Source organism: Mustela nivalis (assembly GCF_964662115.1).
Source record: "Mustela nivalis genome assembly, chromosome: 1".
In the NCBI taxonomy this organism is placed as follows: Eukaryota; Metazoa; Chordata; class Mammalia; order Carnivora; family Mustelidae; genus Mustela; species Mustela nivalis.
Window position 1 is genome coordinate 142895599 of NC_139020.1, and position 17913 is coordinate 142913511.

Consider the following 17913-nt stretch of genomic DNA (forward strand, 5'->3'; position numbering starts at 1 on the left):
TTAGCAATTCTTCTTAGAATTTAGACATTTGTACTGTTTTCTGAAAAACAATATAGCTGATTTTATCAGACAATTAGACATCTATAATTCATCTTGATTCGTTTTCATGTTAGTAACGTCAGTTGTAAAAATAAAAGCCAATTATTTCACTAGCAAAATGAGTTTATTCAGGAATGTAGGGGAATTGCAATTTGGGACAAGTAAATTATGGCAAACCATAGGTGAGTCCAAACAGACAAAGGGAAAGTCAGCTTTATTAGGTTTCTGAAGGAAATTAAAAAGGATTGTTTTGAACAAAACTTCATTGGAGAAGAACAAAAGTTCGAAGTTATGATGATTTCTGTTGGCTGCAAGCAGTGGTCAGCAGTTACTGTTGGGGCTAGGAGAGATCTTTCTTTTTCTTAAAAGCAGGAGATAAAATTCCTATAAGAAAAGCGTCCTCCCTTGTCAAGAGAAGAATTATCTTCTTCCTGTTGGTTTGAGTGCACAAGAGTTCCCCCTTCAGGGCTTCCTGATTCCATTTTTATGAGGATTCCTTGGCCCATTTTTCACCCTAAGCAGGAAGCTCAAAGCCAGTTGTATTTCTCAGTTGAGACATCCACGATGTTCCATGTTCTTTGAATGTTTTCTCCTCCTTCTGTAGGATTGTAAGCTCTCTATAAAATCTGCCTTATTCTCTTGGTGCTTTTACTGAAAAATTCACAATTTTTTTTTTTGAAAATAGGCAGAGATATAGAAGGAGAATGAACACAAATAATGCAAAGAATAGTGGACAGGGAGGTAGAATATTTACAGTCTAATCATTTCCTTGGGACATACTAAATGACCTTTGCAAATCTCTTGATCTCTCTATGCCTTGAGTTGTTACTTATCTTATAAGGCTAATTATGTCTCTCTTTACTTATTTTTCAACATGATGGAGAAAACATGTGAAACTACAATGCATTTTGGGGGCACAGTTGACTTTTTGGTCATAAGCCATTTCTATTAAGTGAATAGACAGGTGTGACTTTCATCCTGGAGGAAGCCCATATTGTTCTATAAATGGAACAAAAGCCTCTCCTTGATTCTTCCCTGTGGCTTTGTCTGTCGAGTGATTCAAGAGATTTTTAATAAGCAAGAGAAGGTGCAGCTTCAGCTCATGTGTGGTTTCAAACCTGTGCAGAAGGAAGGCAGTTCTTCAGTTTCTGACAGTCATGAAATGAGCTGGTGGTTTTAGAATGATTTTAAGTAGAAATCTTGCTACAATCCCAGTACGATCCTATGGGATTTACCATGTCAAAACCAAGGTTGAATGAAGTACAGGGGATAAAGGAGTTTGGCCACTGAGGAGTAGCTTCTAGGTCATTGAGTCATTGAAATGGTATATATTCCAATCCTTAGGTGAGAACATAGGAAGGGGATGCTCTGATGAATAAAATTAGTTCTGTGACCTGTGTGTACTCTTCCCCTAGACCCACAGTGCAACACTGGGCAAATGTCACAACTTCTCAGAGTCTTTCTTCCATCATAAGAAGCTACAAGAAAGAGACTTAAATAGACAATTATTTAACTTTTCCAGAAAAATTTGAGCATTACAGCTCGTGATCTACAGGAGCCCAGAGCACATGTTTGATTTTATCAAAGTTTTAAGGTCCATGTGTTTCTAAGAAGCTCGGGTCAGTACATCAGTACAAAAATTACTGAAAACTCAGTGCAAAAATTATACCTTAGGGCTCTGTTTTTCAAAGAGCATGAGAGGTAGAAAAGTATCAATCTATGTCTAGTAATATGAGTGTTAATTGACTAGATGTCCCCCTTTGCAGAAAGACTTACATAGAAACATAAGTGATCAGAATCACCTACATTACATACCAAAAGTGCTAACTGGGGCCTCCTCGGGACAACTGGAATTATAATTTCAAAGGCCTTCCCTGGATCTTTAACTTGAAATCGTTCCTCAACTGATATTAAAAAATGATGTCAGAAGAACCATGGTATTTAAACACAAACCACTTTAACTCATGTCTCACGAACCTGGTTCTTGTTCCCCTAGACCCATGCAACCGCAGAATAAACATGGAGCTTCACCTCACTTTTCTTCTTTTTTAAAGTAGTCTAACTTGGTGCCATTAAGAATTTTTATTTTAAAATATTGAAAGAAGCAAAACCAGCATGACTTTTTCAGAGAAAACAAGAACCGTAAAAATCTTCTTAGCTTTTGCAAAGCTATTTTCAGGTACGCTTCCAAGTTTCTTTTGAACTCCTCTCTTCCTTAAAAGGATTTGGTTGGAAAGCTTGAAAGACACAGGGAAAGATGTTGAAAGGAGGAAAAAGCTGTTAGGGTTACAATTGTTCCTCGTACATCTATTTATTTCCTCTACAGACATTTGTGGGGCACCCACTACATGGAAGGTACTTGGAAAAATTGACACGAGGTCCTTATCTGAAAAGGGCCTGAACAACACCTCTGATATGAAGCCAACAGTAGAAGAGGGGTCATTTTGGCTCTCGGAGAGAAGTGGGGAGTAGGGATTGAGGTAGTTGAGCTGACGGGTACCATGGGGGCTCAGCTGAAGGAATGGCGTCAGTGCTCAGAGGTGGATAGGATTTGGAACAGTAGGAATGGGAAGGATGTGTTGGACTGAAAGAACAGACAAGAGCAAAGAAGAAGTGGAGGGAAAACAACATTTATTAAGGGAGTTCTGCAAAGTTCCAGTCACCATAGCACATAGTCCCCCAGTGATTTTCTTGCATTTAAAACTCATTTTAAGTGAAGCCCCCTCTTAAAATCCTGCCCACTCCCTTTTCTATCTTCCAACTTTGTTATATTGTCTGTATTTTGTTATAAATACTTAATCACAACTGGTCTCATATTAATTTGTTAGCTTAATCTAATTAGGCATGGATATTTATCAATTGAAGTGCTTTCATCAGGAAAACAGACTCTCGAGGGGTGGGTGGTTAGCATTTAAAGACTCTAATCTGAAACCCTCTTTCTAGGGACTGCGCTTATCAACTACTTATCTAAGATCAATACTATGGAGTATGGGGATTGCTAATTTACTTAATGGATGTTAGAAACTATTTTTCATCAGTAATGAAAAATGGTGCTCTAAATATGCAGATTGATTAGAAATATTACAAAGGCACCTCTGACCTTGCAAATTAATCTCTATGAGGCCTACAGTCATTGTCATATATGTCACTGTTTTTCAGGAAATTCTGTTGCCTGGACAGATCAGGCTTAGCCAAATTCCATTATTGGAATGTCATTGACTGATTCCTTCACACAAAGGAGCTTGTCAAAAGGCCTGAAAGAATAGAGAACTGGAACTTTATAGACTTTGCAAAACATATGTTTTTGTGCTGTCTTTTTAATAAATGGTCAAATGTTTGGCAGAATTGTGTCTCAGACTTGCTATCTTTTTAACATGCCAATTGGTAATGAAATTTTAGGCACACACACACACACACTCAGATAAAAAACAACAACAAGCAAACAAACAAAAAGTAAAAAAAACAAAAATCCCCCATAGCCTTCTCCTGATCTGACTAGTGGGGGCTACAAACATTTACCATAAAAGAACTTAATAATTGTGAATAACCAAACAGGGTTTCATTGGTTCATAACAACCCCTTCCTTCTTAGATTCAAATATTCCTTAACTATGCTCTAATATTTCCCTGTATGCACACCTATAATACTTCACTGTGATTACAGACTTATTTGCCTATCTCTTCCTCTTGATCCTATACTGATGAGACAAAATTATCCAGCCTATTTCATAAATTTACATGTTTGGATGTTTTTGGGCAGATAAAATTAGACATCTAAAAGTCTGAAATGCATGGGACTTTGCTACATGATATTCCCCATCTTCAGTCACAATATTATAATAAGAAGATGTTTATTAATTATATATCTATTGATAAATAAGTAATCACAAAAATAATCCACATAAATCACTCCAAAGGCTCATGTTTTAGTCATTTTAGGTGTTCTAACCTTGTATGGGGAATATTCAACTGAGGAACCCTGTCAATGTGCCAGACTCAGGATGATGTTACCCTTTCAATGGGCAGCTGGCAACTAAATTTCACAGAACCATTGAACTCTTGATATTGTTCCTCAGTATAAAGGGTATACACATCACTATATTCCCATAGCCTGTTCACGCAAGCCTGGGGAATAGTCCTACTAAACAGCCAATCCCTAGATCCCGAATACCTTTAATTTCACCAATGCAAACCAATTCCCAAAATTTATCATTGCATCAAGGTACTCATTTCATACATAAAAACTCATTACTGATGGTCACTATGGTAATTGGAAAACTGTTGGTGGTAAAGATAACAGCTGAACTTTAATAATGATGACTTCTGATAATAAGCTACCAGATTAGTCCATTAGCTGAGCAACCTCGAAGTAAGCATTCTTGAGTAGAATGTGATTTGTACCTGGGTTGGAACTTTATCCAACTAACATTCATAGGCTACCATTCTTCTCATGTGAAACTATTTTAAAGACAACTGTATATTCTTGAACCTAGCTACAGGGACCTTGTTTCATTGGACTTTGTAACCCTAGGACTTTGTACATTACAACGCTGTCCACTTTCTATTTGTTGAATTAACTAACAGATAACTGCATGAATAAATGCAGGAATGAATCAGTGACACATTTTAATCCTCACCACAACTCTGTGGGTTATTATCACCAGATTATAGATTAGAAAACTAACATCTAGAGAAGTTAAGCAAATTTCTCAAGGTGTGTCCCCTTAGAGGAACTAGTGTTTTAACCAAAGCCCGCCTGCTGCCAAAGTCCATTTTCTTCCCACAGCATAGGTGTACCTCTCACGTGCACAGAGTTATGGAAGTCCATGGTGTGTTTGAGAAAAGTAAGAAGTTTGATTTGATACAACATTCAACCATGAGAATGTTGAAGAAGATAATCTGGAAAGATGGATGTGACTTATCGGAGAACTGTACACTTTATTTTATACATAGTGGGTGATTCATCAAAGATTTTTTTCTAATTTTTGGTAGAATAGTGACCTACTTCCTGCTATGCTTTAGAAGATGGATCTGGGAGTTTGGGAAATAATTTGGAGCTGGAAAGAGGTAAGGAGAAGGAAGCCTAAACAGAAAGTAAATGGCAGGAAGCATGAAAACAGAATACAGGGGAGAGAAATAATTAAACCTAAAAAGACACGGTGCATTGACCTGTTTACTGTGGGGTAACAGGGAGATGGAGGAAATAAAGGTAACTCACAGTTAGGTGTCTGCATTACTTTTTTTTTTCAAAAAAATTGAAAATATAATAGTGGTTCATATGGGTGCAAGCTGTCCTCTGGAAAAATATTTCCAAGTCCATTGCCAAGATAACTTTTTTTTAATTTACGTCATCCTGCTCAGACCAGGTCATTTGTTCTTGTGTTGAGTGCTCATGGCTCCAACCTCCTTTATAACTCCAGGTTGAATTGTCATCAAGAGAGGTACACACCTAGGGGCACCTGGGTAGCTCAGTGGGTTAAGCCACTGCCTTCGGCTCAGGTCATGATCTCAGGGTCCTGGGATCGAGTCCCACATCGGGCTCTCTGCTCAGCAGGGAGCCTGCTTCCTCCTCTCTCTCTGCCTGCCTCTCTGCCTACTTGTGATCTCTGTCTGTCAAATAAATAAATAAAATCTTTAAAAAAAAAAAGAGAGGTACACACCTATTGTGACTCTCAAAAATAAAATTTTCAGACTATTTTTTTTAAAACTCACACAATTATACGAATGGATATAGAACATGTGTCAACGTTTTAATGAGGGAACCAGCAAGATGACAAAGCCAGTTCAAAAGCAGATGAAAGGAAATGAATTCACATGTTACTTCAAAAGAGAAAATAAATGTATAGTCATTGAAAGAAAAAAATGTTCAAGTAATATTTATATGTTAAATACTGAACTGATTAATGTCGCAAAACACAATAAAACAACTTCTGTGGTTATCTTCTCTAACACGCAAAGTCATTTGCATTGCTATCAGGAAAAAAACTCTTTTGCATACCTATGAGATAGAAATAATTTGCTTTCATTTTCTAAAATTAACATTTTTACAGTAATTGTAATTTTACAGTTATAATATGTATATGTCCTAATTAATAGTACTAGTAAGCTACATTCCTCTGGAGAATCAAATTATCCTTAGGCAAGTTTAATGTTCTAGCATGACATTATAAGTCACAGTAATCTTTTGTTGTATTTCCAAATTTGGATAATTTTTCTTCATGATACATAAGTTGTCTTCCCTCCCTACCATTTCCATTTTTCTGAGAAATCACCCTTTAATTCTATACTTATCATTTCAGCACCAGTCACCTTGTTAGTGAGAGGCAGTCTTGCCCCCCTGGGGTGGTCTCAGTTCAAGACTCTGTACATGGCTCAGGAATGAGCTAGAAGGTTGAGGATTACCATTTTTTACTTTTTCTCAATTCATCCAAATTCACAAAATGGAGTGAAATTAGGTGTGTTGATTTCAATTTGTCAATCTATAATTTGTAAAATAGGATTTTTAGCAGTGATAGTAATAAAGATAAATTACATGAATAAATTAGATAGTCAAACTCCACTTTATTTTCTATAGTCAAATATGAACATACAAATCAACATCTTTGTTTTAAAAAAGGTTTCTATAAAATAATATATGTGATAAGGGAGTAATACCCACAGTATATTAAAACCTATGTAACTAAATATGAAAAAAACTCAACTTAAAAATGTGCAGAGGATTTGAATAGATATTTTTCCACAGAAAGCATAGATAGCCAACAGACACAGATAGCCAACAGACACATGAAAAAATGCTCAACATCGGGCGCCTGGGTGGCTCAGTGGGTTAAGCCGCTGCCTTCGGCTCAGGTCATGATCTCAGGGTCCTGGGATCGAGTCCCGCATCGGGCTCTCTGCTCAGCAGGGAGCCTGCTTCCTCCTCTCTCTCTACCTGCCTCTCTGCCTGCTTGTAATCTCTCTCTGTCAAATAAATAATAAATAAAATCTTTAAAAAAAAAAAATGCTCAACATCACTAATCATCAGGGAGATGCAAGTCAAAACCACAATGAGATGTCACCTTACAACTGTCAGAATGGCCAAAATCAAGAAGACAAGAAATCATAAGTGTTGGTGAGGATATGAAGGAAAATAGAACCCTTATGAACTGTTGGTGGGAATGTAAATTGGTGCAGCCACTGTGGAAAACAGTACAGAGGTTTATCAAAAAGAAAAACAAAGCTACCATGTGAGCTAATAATTCTACTAGGTATTTAACAAAAAAAAAAAGAAAGAAAGAAAAAGAAAGAAAGAGAAAAAAAAAGATGCAGATGCTAATTCAAAAAGACATATGCAAAAAAAAAAAAAAAAGACATATGCATCTCTAGGCCATACAATAGCTAAGATATGGAGGCAACCTAAGTGTCCATGGATAAACAAATGGATGAAGAAGATGTGTTATGTGTACACACACACATTGGAATATATATAAATATAAACACACACAAAAAAAATGTACACTGGAATATTATGCAACCATAAAAAAGATGATATGGTGCCATTTGTGACGAAATGCATGGACCTAGAGGATATTACACTATGTGAAATATGTCAGACTAAAAAAGACAAATACCATATAATTTCACTCATTTGTGAAATCTATAAAAAAAAGAAAGAAAGAAAGAAAAAAGAACAAACAAAGAGCAGAGTCAATATAAGTTCAGAGAACAAACTGATGGTTGTCAAAGGGGAGGTTGGTGGTGGGTGTGGCAAAATGAGTGAAGTTATAGAATGAGTAAGCCACAGGAATAAAAGGCACCATAAACGGGATATAGTTAATGGTATTGTGACAGCATTGCATGATGATGGATGGCACCTACAGTTGTGGTGAGCACAGCGTAATGTATGAACTTGTCAAATTACTATGTCATACACCTCAAACTAATATAACATTGTGTGCTAACTATATTCAAACAAACAAAAAAAACCCACTTCTATGTAATGTCATATCATGAAATACATTTTTATGTTGAAATTGTTATACCTTTAATTTTTATGAATATACTTTGGTTTCTGTTCTTTAGATGAAGGCATAAGGTAGTTAATAGTATTTTCTTGAGATTCTCCTTTGTTCCACGGTCATGCCCTACCTTCTTTGATGTTAACATGCATTATGGCATGTGTGCGATGTAGATGTTTTTCTATCTTTTATTTTGCCCTTAATGTTTTTACCAAGAAAAATAAAAGTGGGCAACTCTATGTCTGTCCCTTATTTGTTTGCTTCTTAATGATTAGTTTCTTAGAAAATCATTCTAAGAAAATCATTCTAGAAAATCTCAGAGAGTAAAGCCTTGTTAATGTTCCCATAGTTCAGAGTCTATCTTCAAGCCTTATAATTATAGAAATTACACCAACTATGGGTTAGTTCACTTGGGGTAGACTCACATTAATCAGAATGAACATATAAAACATAACAGTATATACAGAACAGAAATATCAATTGATTACATTAAAATTTGGACTGAACTGCAGAAGGGATAGGATAATTAAGTCAGTTCTCCCTGAACTTACACCATCCCTAGTGCCAAACTATAATCAGGAAGTGGCCCTGTGAGCAAGTAATTAACAACTTGAGGATGGCTTCAGGATTCGAGGATTTGAATGGTTGATAGCTTTAGCATCTTGCCATTGGGAAGCAGGTTGATGTTTTAAGGAATCCTTTCTCCTGGGTAATGCTTAAGTGATTAATTCAAACATTTATAGCTATGCATCTTCTGTTGGCCACCAGAGTGAAACAAAACAAAACAACCTCTTTTTTAACTGCACAGCTTTCATTTCTGATGGACATAATACCTTCTGTCAGAGTTCTCTAGGGCTGAAAACCATTCTCCCTTTTTAAGAAATCTTTATTCAATTCTATTCTGACCCATAAGGACTGATATTAATGTTTTATCCTAAGATGACTATTTTTCTTTGACACCTCTGCTTTTTTAAGGATGCATTACCACTCCTGTCCAGCCGCACTGCATGCAAAAGTTACCGAGGTTGACAGAGATCTTATTTTGGGGTGGAGGGGGGTAGTGAGACTGGTGGTGGGTATTAAGGAAGGCACATGTTGCATGGAGCACTGGGTGTGGTGCATAAACAATGAATTTTGGAACACTGAAAAAAATAAAATTAAATTAAAAAAAAAGATATATTCCACTATGGGTCTTCAGTTCCCCTATATATGAAACCAAAGATACTCACTGGCATATTTGGTATGGATGGTGGGCCTTTGGGAAGTAATTAGGTTTAGATGAGGTCACATGAGTGGAGCTGCTTTGAGGGGATTAGTACCCTAATAAGGGGATGAAGAGGCTAGAGCTCCTTCTCTTGACCATGGGAAGACTCAGCAAAGAGGAGGCCCTCTGTAAACCAAAGAGTCAGCTCTCAGTAGAACCTCATCATTCCAGCATCCTGATCTGAGACTTCCAGTGTCCAGAACTATGAGAAATAAATTTTCTTGTTTAAGTCGCCCAACCTATGTTATTTGTCATAGCAGCCCAAATGACAAAGATACTCCACCGATACACTTTTCAGAGACCTGCTACCTTGAAACTACTATTTTTTTTTTTTGGCTTTGAGTCTGTGTATAAATGATATATCCAGATTTTAATAGTAATATTTTGCACTATACAAATTTATTTATTTATCTCATGTTGCTTTTACAAATTATCTTTATCCCTAAAATATTTCTTGTCTTTGGATTGATTTTGAATTTTAAAAGTCTTACTTGAATTCCTCCAATTTTTCTTTCCCAATAGTTATATTTGCTCTGTGGCTATTTAAAAACACACAGAGAATAAACATAAAGTTCTGGGCTCTCAACATTGGAAATCCATATGTTCCCCCCTTCAGAGCTAGCTCAGTCTCCAAATTAAAGCTAACATTTATTAGTTAACACCCTTACCTGTCACTATCTTAGATAGTCCAAGTTGTAAACTTAGATGAATTCTGAATAATAAAAATAATTTCCTAACTTACAGTAAGTTAGAACATGTGAAATTGCCAAATTTCCACTAAAAACATTTTGATCTATAAAAAAGGAAATTTCACATGGTTCAATCTAGTAGTTTTCACATGTAATAATTCATTCTTATAAGCAGTATTTCCCCAGAGCTCCTGAATTATTTATGAAGCCAATACAAATGTTATGTGTTGGAGAAAATGTCATGTGAGGCTGGGCTGGGGTTGTGGGGTGTGGTGCTATGCTGAGTTGGAGGATTTTCCTCATACCCCAAACTCCTCTTCATCATAGCCACAAAGAGAAGGCAGCCATACATCTCAGAAGCTGCTTCATTTTGTCTTTTAGTATCTTTGAAAAATCCTTGATCAAAGCCCACATACAGCTTAGATTACCTGCTTTTTAGAAAACAAATATTCTCTGATATCTTTCTGACTTTGTACACTTTACACAGATATTAAATCTGTTCCCCGACTTCCTGTGAGTCCCTTTTTCACAATTCCTAAGGTTTCTGCTTCACTTTTTAAAATGATCTTTCTGAATACCCATGAGGCTTTATTTCTCTGAAGCCCTCAGGGATTCTGCGGTTTTGATGGCTTCCCTCTACCCAGAATCCCTGTTTATTATTCATCAATAATAAGTGAGTTCTTTGCCAAATTAAATAATAGTTTTCAATTACTAGAAGAATATTTACTAATTTTTTGTGTTATTGATAATGAAATAGTTACAGACACAGCATACTTTTAGGTTTTATCTGCAATATTAGCAATTTCTTCATTACATTCTTAAACTTAGAACACAGATTGAAAACACTGGCCCTTTGGTTAAATCTCCCTCCACTCATTTTTTGTAAATAAAAGTTTATTAGAACATAGCCATACCTGTTCACTTACATATCTATTGCTACATTTATGCTATAACTTCACAGTTAACTGAATCAGGACATATGAGTCACAAAGTGAGAAATATTTACTAACTGGCCACTTACAGAAAAATGTTTGCCAATTCCTGGCCCAAAAGGACGGAGGGCAAAATATAAATGGAAGACTGGGGCCCATATTTTCAGCCAAAGAGAACAGGTCTTTCACAAAAATAAGATGTCATTTGAGAAAGATCTTGGAAGACTTTTAAAGCAACCACAAAGATGATAAAATAGTTTTGGTGGATCTGTATATCCTAGAATTCCAAGAAATACGGTAGACCATTTATCCCAGGAGAAGATATTCGATATACTTTCTCTAGGTGAAGATTAAAAAGAAATTATCAATGGAAAGAGATACTGAAGAGGAACTAACCTAACTTTGAATGGGTACAGATGGTGTCCCTGCCTACGATTTCATATATTAGCTTTTGAGCATCATAGCATTCAAGGAATTGAGCAACTCTCGGAAATAGAAACACAAAACAATGGCCAGTCAGTGCCCTTTCTAAAATTTCACCTTTCTCTTCCGAAGCACAGAGGTATCAAAGATACCTTCAAGTCTATCACATTTCCACAGTTCTTGTTTAATGTTTATAATGCCCAGATAAAAAAGAAAGAAAGAAAGAAAAGATTGCAAGAGAAAATGAGGGCATGTGTGAGCTGTAGAAGTAACAGATGTCTTAAAAGGACAAATGATACTATAAGAGAAAATTGATGAGGTAATTCTCAAAATGCAAGTCCTTAATTACTTATTTCTTTTCCAGTTATCCAATCCAACTACTGCTAGAGACAGGACTAGAAAATTCTTTATGGTGTATTTAATCCTACTACTAAGTGACATCTTGAATATTAACAAGCCCACACTTTCACTGCTAATACACTGATCAAACATGGTAAATGAAAATAAGGTGCTTCCCACCCAATCTCTCAGGGTGAGTACTGTACACTTTGCTGTAGGCAGATTAATCTGAGGTTAGCATCACCTATTATCATGTGCCTTATAGTGTTTCCATTCTCTGATCATTTTCCTGTTCTGGAAATGCTGCTAAAATGTGATTTGTTTTGATCCCAGTATATCATGCAACCCTGGTAAAAGCTTGAATTACTAAACATAAATGGAAACATTGGCACTGAAATGTTGTGACAAAGTTTCTATAAGAAGGTCACAGATATAATCTAGAAAATGTCAATTTGTTGATGATTATATAAAAAATAATTATATAAAGTTAAAATTTTTATGGAGAACTCCCAGATTCCTGCAATTATGTCCAAAGATCCTGAGGAATCCATTTGTGAGTAATTAATAGACAACATTTTTCAAACACATTTGACTTTCAAACAATGTATTCTTGGAGCAGCCAGTGTAAACATACTTTGGAACATACTGGATTCATGCTAGAGTTAAATTCTGTTCATTGTGTCTCTCCTCCAAGATAGAATAGCCAACTGGAGAAATAGCCTAGCCTAGGGTTTATATTCTCGCGATGCCACGGGAAAGCCCTTCACTATGAAGTTGAGCCATCACCTTCACACAGCCCAAAACATTTCTAACTTTGAAAAATAAAATAGATCACTGTGCTCTGCATCCAGAGAGGACAAGTGGCTAATGTGTCAACTCGTGGTAAAAGGAGTAGCTCTTCTGGTGGTCTGTGCCCTGTCTGGGGAATGACAGTTCAGAATGTTCTCAGGAGAGAGCCTGTTCTTAAGAAACTTTGAGACCAATTTTGCAGTCTTGGTAAGTATTGACAAAGTGAAGTCCCTTACAGATTCTCTAAGGCTTTAGCATGATTGTGTCTTTACATTACAGAGCATTTTTTCTCAAAAGGCCTTCAGGCATCTTATCAACTCTATGTGTGTGTGTGTGAGAGAGAAAGAGAGAGAGAGAGAGAGAGAGAGAGAGAGAGAGAAAGAGAGAGAATGAGCTTGTGTAAAATGAGCTTAAAGTATTAGTCCTTTTGCGCTGCCATAACAAAATACCACTGACTGGGTGACATAAACAACAGATGTATTTTCCCACAGTTCTGGAATCTGAAGTACATGATCAAGGTGCCTACTAGGCTGGTTTCTTCTGAAGCCTCTCTCCTTGACTTGAAGGTCAAGCACACACTGTGAACACACACTCCTTGTGTCTCTTCCTCTTCTTATAGGATGCCAATCCTATTGGATTACGGTCTGTTCTTATGACTTCATTTGAACTTAATTGCCTTTTAAAGGGTCTAGTCATTTTGGGGGTTAGGGTTTCAACCTGTAAATTTGTACAGGGGGGACAGAGTTTACTCCAAAACAATGCATGATTTTCATAGAGCATTCTAACAAAAAAGAGAGTAAAATTTAAAAAAAATAATCGGGGGGCGCCTGGGTGGCTCAGTGGGTTAAGCCTCTGCCTCCGGCTCAGGTCATGGTCTCAGAGTCCTGGGATCGAGCCCGTGTCGGGCTCTCTGCTCAGCAGAGAGGGAGCCTGCTTCCCTCTCTCTCTGCCTGCTACTCTGCCTATTCGTGATCTCTGTCTGTCAAATAAATAAATGAAATATTTAAAATAATAAATAAATAAATAAATAAATAAATAAATAAATAAGTCATCTGACTTTCCACCAGTCAGAAATAACAACTTTAGCCCTTAGGTGAGGGTCATTCTAACCATTTCTCCAACCATTTGGATGAATCACTAGCTTGTTAGATAGTAAGCAAGGTGAACAGATTCTAGTCTGTGTAAATGGATTATTGTATATAAATTACATTTTAATTAATAATTTGAATTTTTAGTGATATTATATTTTACCTTGCAATTAATTCTAAAACCAATGCATAAAGCTATCTTTTTTCCTAGAGATATTTACATCACTCATACAGGATACTTGTTTTCATGTATAAATGCTGCTTCACTAATTCTTATGAACATTTTACTTGAGACTTTCTAGAGTGAAGGAAAAAAAAAAAAAGGAAAATCTGTGTTTTCCACAGCTCCACAACATTTAAAACATCCAATAGATGTAAAAGATCGGCTGAAAAATTGTGAATTGCTCCTAGTTACTTATAAGAGTTATTTCTGTTTTAATATAGTCTCTATAGCTTTGTAAGTTGTTTGTTGTTTTGATTATTAAACTGAACTCTATATATGATGGATATAGCATAGAACTGTAAGAGCTGATCATAGTGGATGTTCAATAACTATGTGTTTAATTAGAATCTACATTTTACTTAACAGAGCCACAAGTGTTCTATTTTTTTTTTTTTTTTTTTTTTTGAAAATTTGTAAGAAGGGATGGCCACCTATCTTCCCAGTTTGGCATTTTGTGTTGAAGTTCTATTGAATAACTTTCACTCCTACACCCCTAGGCAGTGGTCTAATGGAGTGGGTTTTTACAAAGATGTTAAGTTCTATAGTCATCTATAAATTAAATGATGCAATTACACTATAGTTAATGTAGCAGAAGATTATTAAAAAGATTATAAGGACAATTAAGACTTTGATGTCATTTTTGTATTTTTAAAATGTGTTTCTATTTTAAAATTCCTCACCACAAATGCTGATGTGATTAGGCTCCTCTAATTACTCCTAATTCCTCTTCTGAGCACTTAGTTTTTGGTATGTGCATGTGTGCACATATGTATTTTATTCTCAGATAATAAATTCCACTGTTTCTTAGATCCATTCTTTATGAATATCCTGTTCACCAGCAGCCTTTTAGTTTCATCTTCTGCATTTCCAGCTTCATTTAAAAAATTTTTCTTAGCTATTGGAAACTCACAAAGTAGTTGTATTTCATGAGGAATTTGTGAGTACTGCATGGATATAGTTCCTGCATGTTCCCCCCCCCCCCCAAAGATTTTATTTACTTATTTATGTGAGCACATGAGCTGGGAGGAGGGGTAGAGGAAGAGGAAGAAGCAGACTCCGCGCTGAGCCTGGAGCCCTATGTGGGACTCGATCTGAGGATCATGACCTGAGCCAAAGGCAGATGTGACTGACTGAGTCACCCAGGCACCCTAGTTCCTGAATTTTTGGAAATGAATATGACCTTTATTCTATAATTACAACTTGATTGGACATAGTATTTGTGGGTCACATTTTTTTCCTCTAGGAGTTGTATAGATCTCACTCCCATATTTCGGCTTTGAACACTGATGTAGAAAAGCTTAAAGCCAGGCTAACATCTATCTCCTCCTTTCGCTATCTGAATGCCTTAAGAATATCTCATTTTCAATAAATTTTAAAAGTTTAGCCAGGTTTGCCTGATTGTCAGTCACTGTGAATCTATTTTTTTCTTCTAAAACAATTTTTTTTTTCAACTTGCAGTTCAAGTTCTCCTTTCCAAGACATTTCTTTGAATGCCTTTCTGTTTCATTTATCATGTTTCTTACCTTATCAGGAACATTCAGGAGTAGTGATTTTCCTTGTGCTCACTCAGTGTCTCCATCTTCAAAAATATTTTCTTTCTAGAATTGGTTTGATCATCCTGTCATTTTCTTTGTGATTATCTCAAGACTTCCTTAAGTTTGTTATTCTATGGTTAATCATGTTTATTGTGTTTTATTATGTTTAATTTATTTATTGTGTCCATAATGAAATCCTTTTTCATCTCAATTTGTTGCCTCAATTTTACAATCTCCATTCTTATTTCATTCCATTATTTTATTATCTGGGTCTTTGTGAAATTCATATTATTAATTCCAAACCATAAAATATGAAAGCTTATTTCAGTTTTTTGAATTTTTTTCCTTCCAAGAATGGTTTCTTCATCCATTTAGTCCTTTTTTAACTCTCTTTTTTTTCCTTTTTTCTATTTTTCTACTAAATACTTTTATAGTTGTTGTAAGATGACTTTTCATCTCATTCCTGTTTGAGGTTCGCTCTACTCTCTCCAGCTGTCTTATTTGTTTATATATAGCAAGCTTGGATTTTCTTGAATCTCTTTATTCCCACCTTATCCAAGACATGCCTGTCTTCCCTTTAATCTATAGTTTGAGGATGGGGTTTTAGGTTTGATCCATTTTTCCTATCCTGGGATATGGGGTAAGATAAGATCAGCTAGAACTAGTCTCCTTTAATGAAAGTTACTTTCTACCTTATAGTAGAGGTGCTAGAAGTAAAATAGTCTCTTATTTCCATGGTTGGCAGTTACCTTAAGATTCAGATTATGCCACCAGCTGATCACAGAAGTGCTTATGTCAAAGTTCACTGTGATTATCTGTTTTCTAATTTTATCACATCTTTGTCCAGTAGACATTTCCCCTTACTTTGCCATTCCTCAGATCACAATAGGGAAAATACTTGGATATTACCTCATATCCTCTTTCTTTCTAACTTTGGGGTAATGATGATACTTCCAAGGTTGGTTTGGCTCACCAGTACAGTTTTGAGTGAAGGTTAGGAACAGTGCTGACTCATGTCAGAGTTTTCTCTGTCTTTCCCTTCCCAAACTTTATGATTTTTACAATATTGGACTATGACCATAGTTGAATTTTGGCCTGCCTTCTTTGTGTTTACTAAAAAATTGTTTTTACTTTTATTTATTTCATTAGGTAATTTCAGCTGGGGGGAGGCTTGTCATAATTACCTATAATCCCTTGTCCAGAGATTTTAATTCTCTAATGCTGCTGTGTGATAGCTTTGCTGTCTTTATCACACTTTTCAGAGATACTTGGTTTTACCAACAAATAATGAAACATTTTTTTTAAAACTATCTACCTATGGAGGGAGAAACTAGCTATGAAAACCAATTCTTGGTTAATATTTGTTGCTATAACACCTAACAGGATTTTGAGATTCTAAGATGATTCTATTTATTGTTATAGCAACAAAAATACTGGCAATTTAAGTGTAAGCATATCAAAGGGCTCCAGAGGCACTGTCAGTGGGCATTTCCCTTTTCTGCAAATAGGAAAGCAGATGCACAATTACCGTATCTTGCTCAAGATCAGACAGTTATAGAGACAGGATTTGAGCTCCTGTTAGCACTAGGGCTGTGTCTTTTAAATGTTCCTTAGGCAAAATATATTAAACAAACAATCATCACACTTACCTCCTGATTGTACAGATCCCGGGGCAGGAAACCATGGTGAGGCACTATCGAGGCCCACCACTGACCTGGGCTGTGATTTTCCAACATCAAGTAATCAGTTTCCCATGGATGACCAAACACTAGCATGCACAGAGGTGTGGGCATCCCCTCCCCTCCCTACTGCTGTTAGTTAATACATTCCCTTCTTTCACTGTGGAATTATACTGGCTTACAGACTGCCAAGTTTGTGTCTCTTAAAAAATTCAGCACATACTTTTATTAATAAAAGTAGAAACCCAACTGATTCCTGCCTTTGTGAATTTTAAGAGCTGATTGAAAATGTCCAAAAAAATAGCTCTAAATGTTCAGTTGTATTACACAGAGATGAAGGAAAGCAAGGGGGATGTTGGAGACCTTCCAAGGAAGGAGGAAGACAAAGGAGTCTCTTCCTTATTCCTTCTCAGCTAGGAAAACCCAGCATAACAGAACTGTTGTCTCTGAACCCTCCACCACTCAACCCTCTCTCTGAAGTCATGATCCCAAACCAACTTCTTGTGGGAATGCTTCGCCCTCTGAATATCTATATCTATATCTATCTATCTATCTATCTATCTATATATATATATATAAAATCACATGGATTGTTTTAAATCACGCAGATAAGAATTTATATACTCTTCAGCTAGTATCCCTTCACTGGGATGAGTAGACTTCACAGATGTGAATAAGGATCTTGAGATGAGGTGATTATCCTGGATCATTGTTGGGGTGGGACCAATGTAACCACCATGGTCCTTTTAGGGGAAAGAGGCAGCAGAGTCAGAGAAAGAGATGGGACAACAGAAGAGGTCAGAGGGAGAGATTTTAAGATGTTACCCTGCTGGCTTTGAAAATAGAAGATGGGGCCATGAGAAAATGTATATAGACATTCTCTAGAAGCTGGAAAAGAGAAGGAAATGGACCCGCCC

At 36.2% G+C, this 17913-nt stretch overlaps 1 long non-coding RNA gene across 1 annotated transcript; it reads right to left on the reverse strand.

Moving 5' to 3' along the window:
- Positions 1–228: 228 nt before the first annotated feature.
- On the reverse strand, positions 229–17084 carry LOC309863825. Its single transcript, XR_014311283.1, has 2 exons — positions 16967–17084; positions 229–1157 (listed from the first exon to the last, which is right to left on the reverse strand). It is a non-coding gene; the product is annotated as an uncharacterized lncRNA (long non-coding RNA).
- Between the last annotated feature and the right edge of the window lie 829 nt (positions 17085–17913).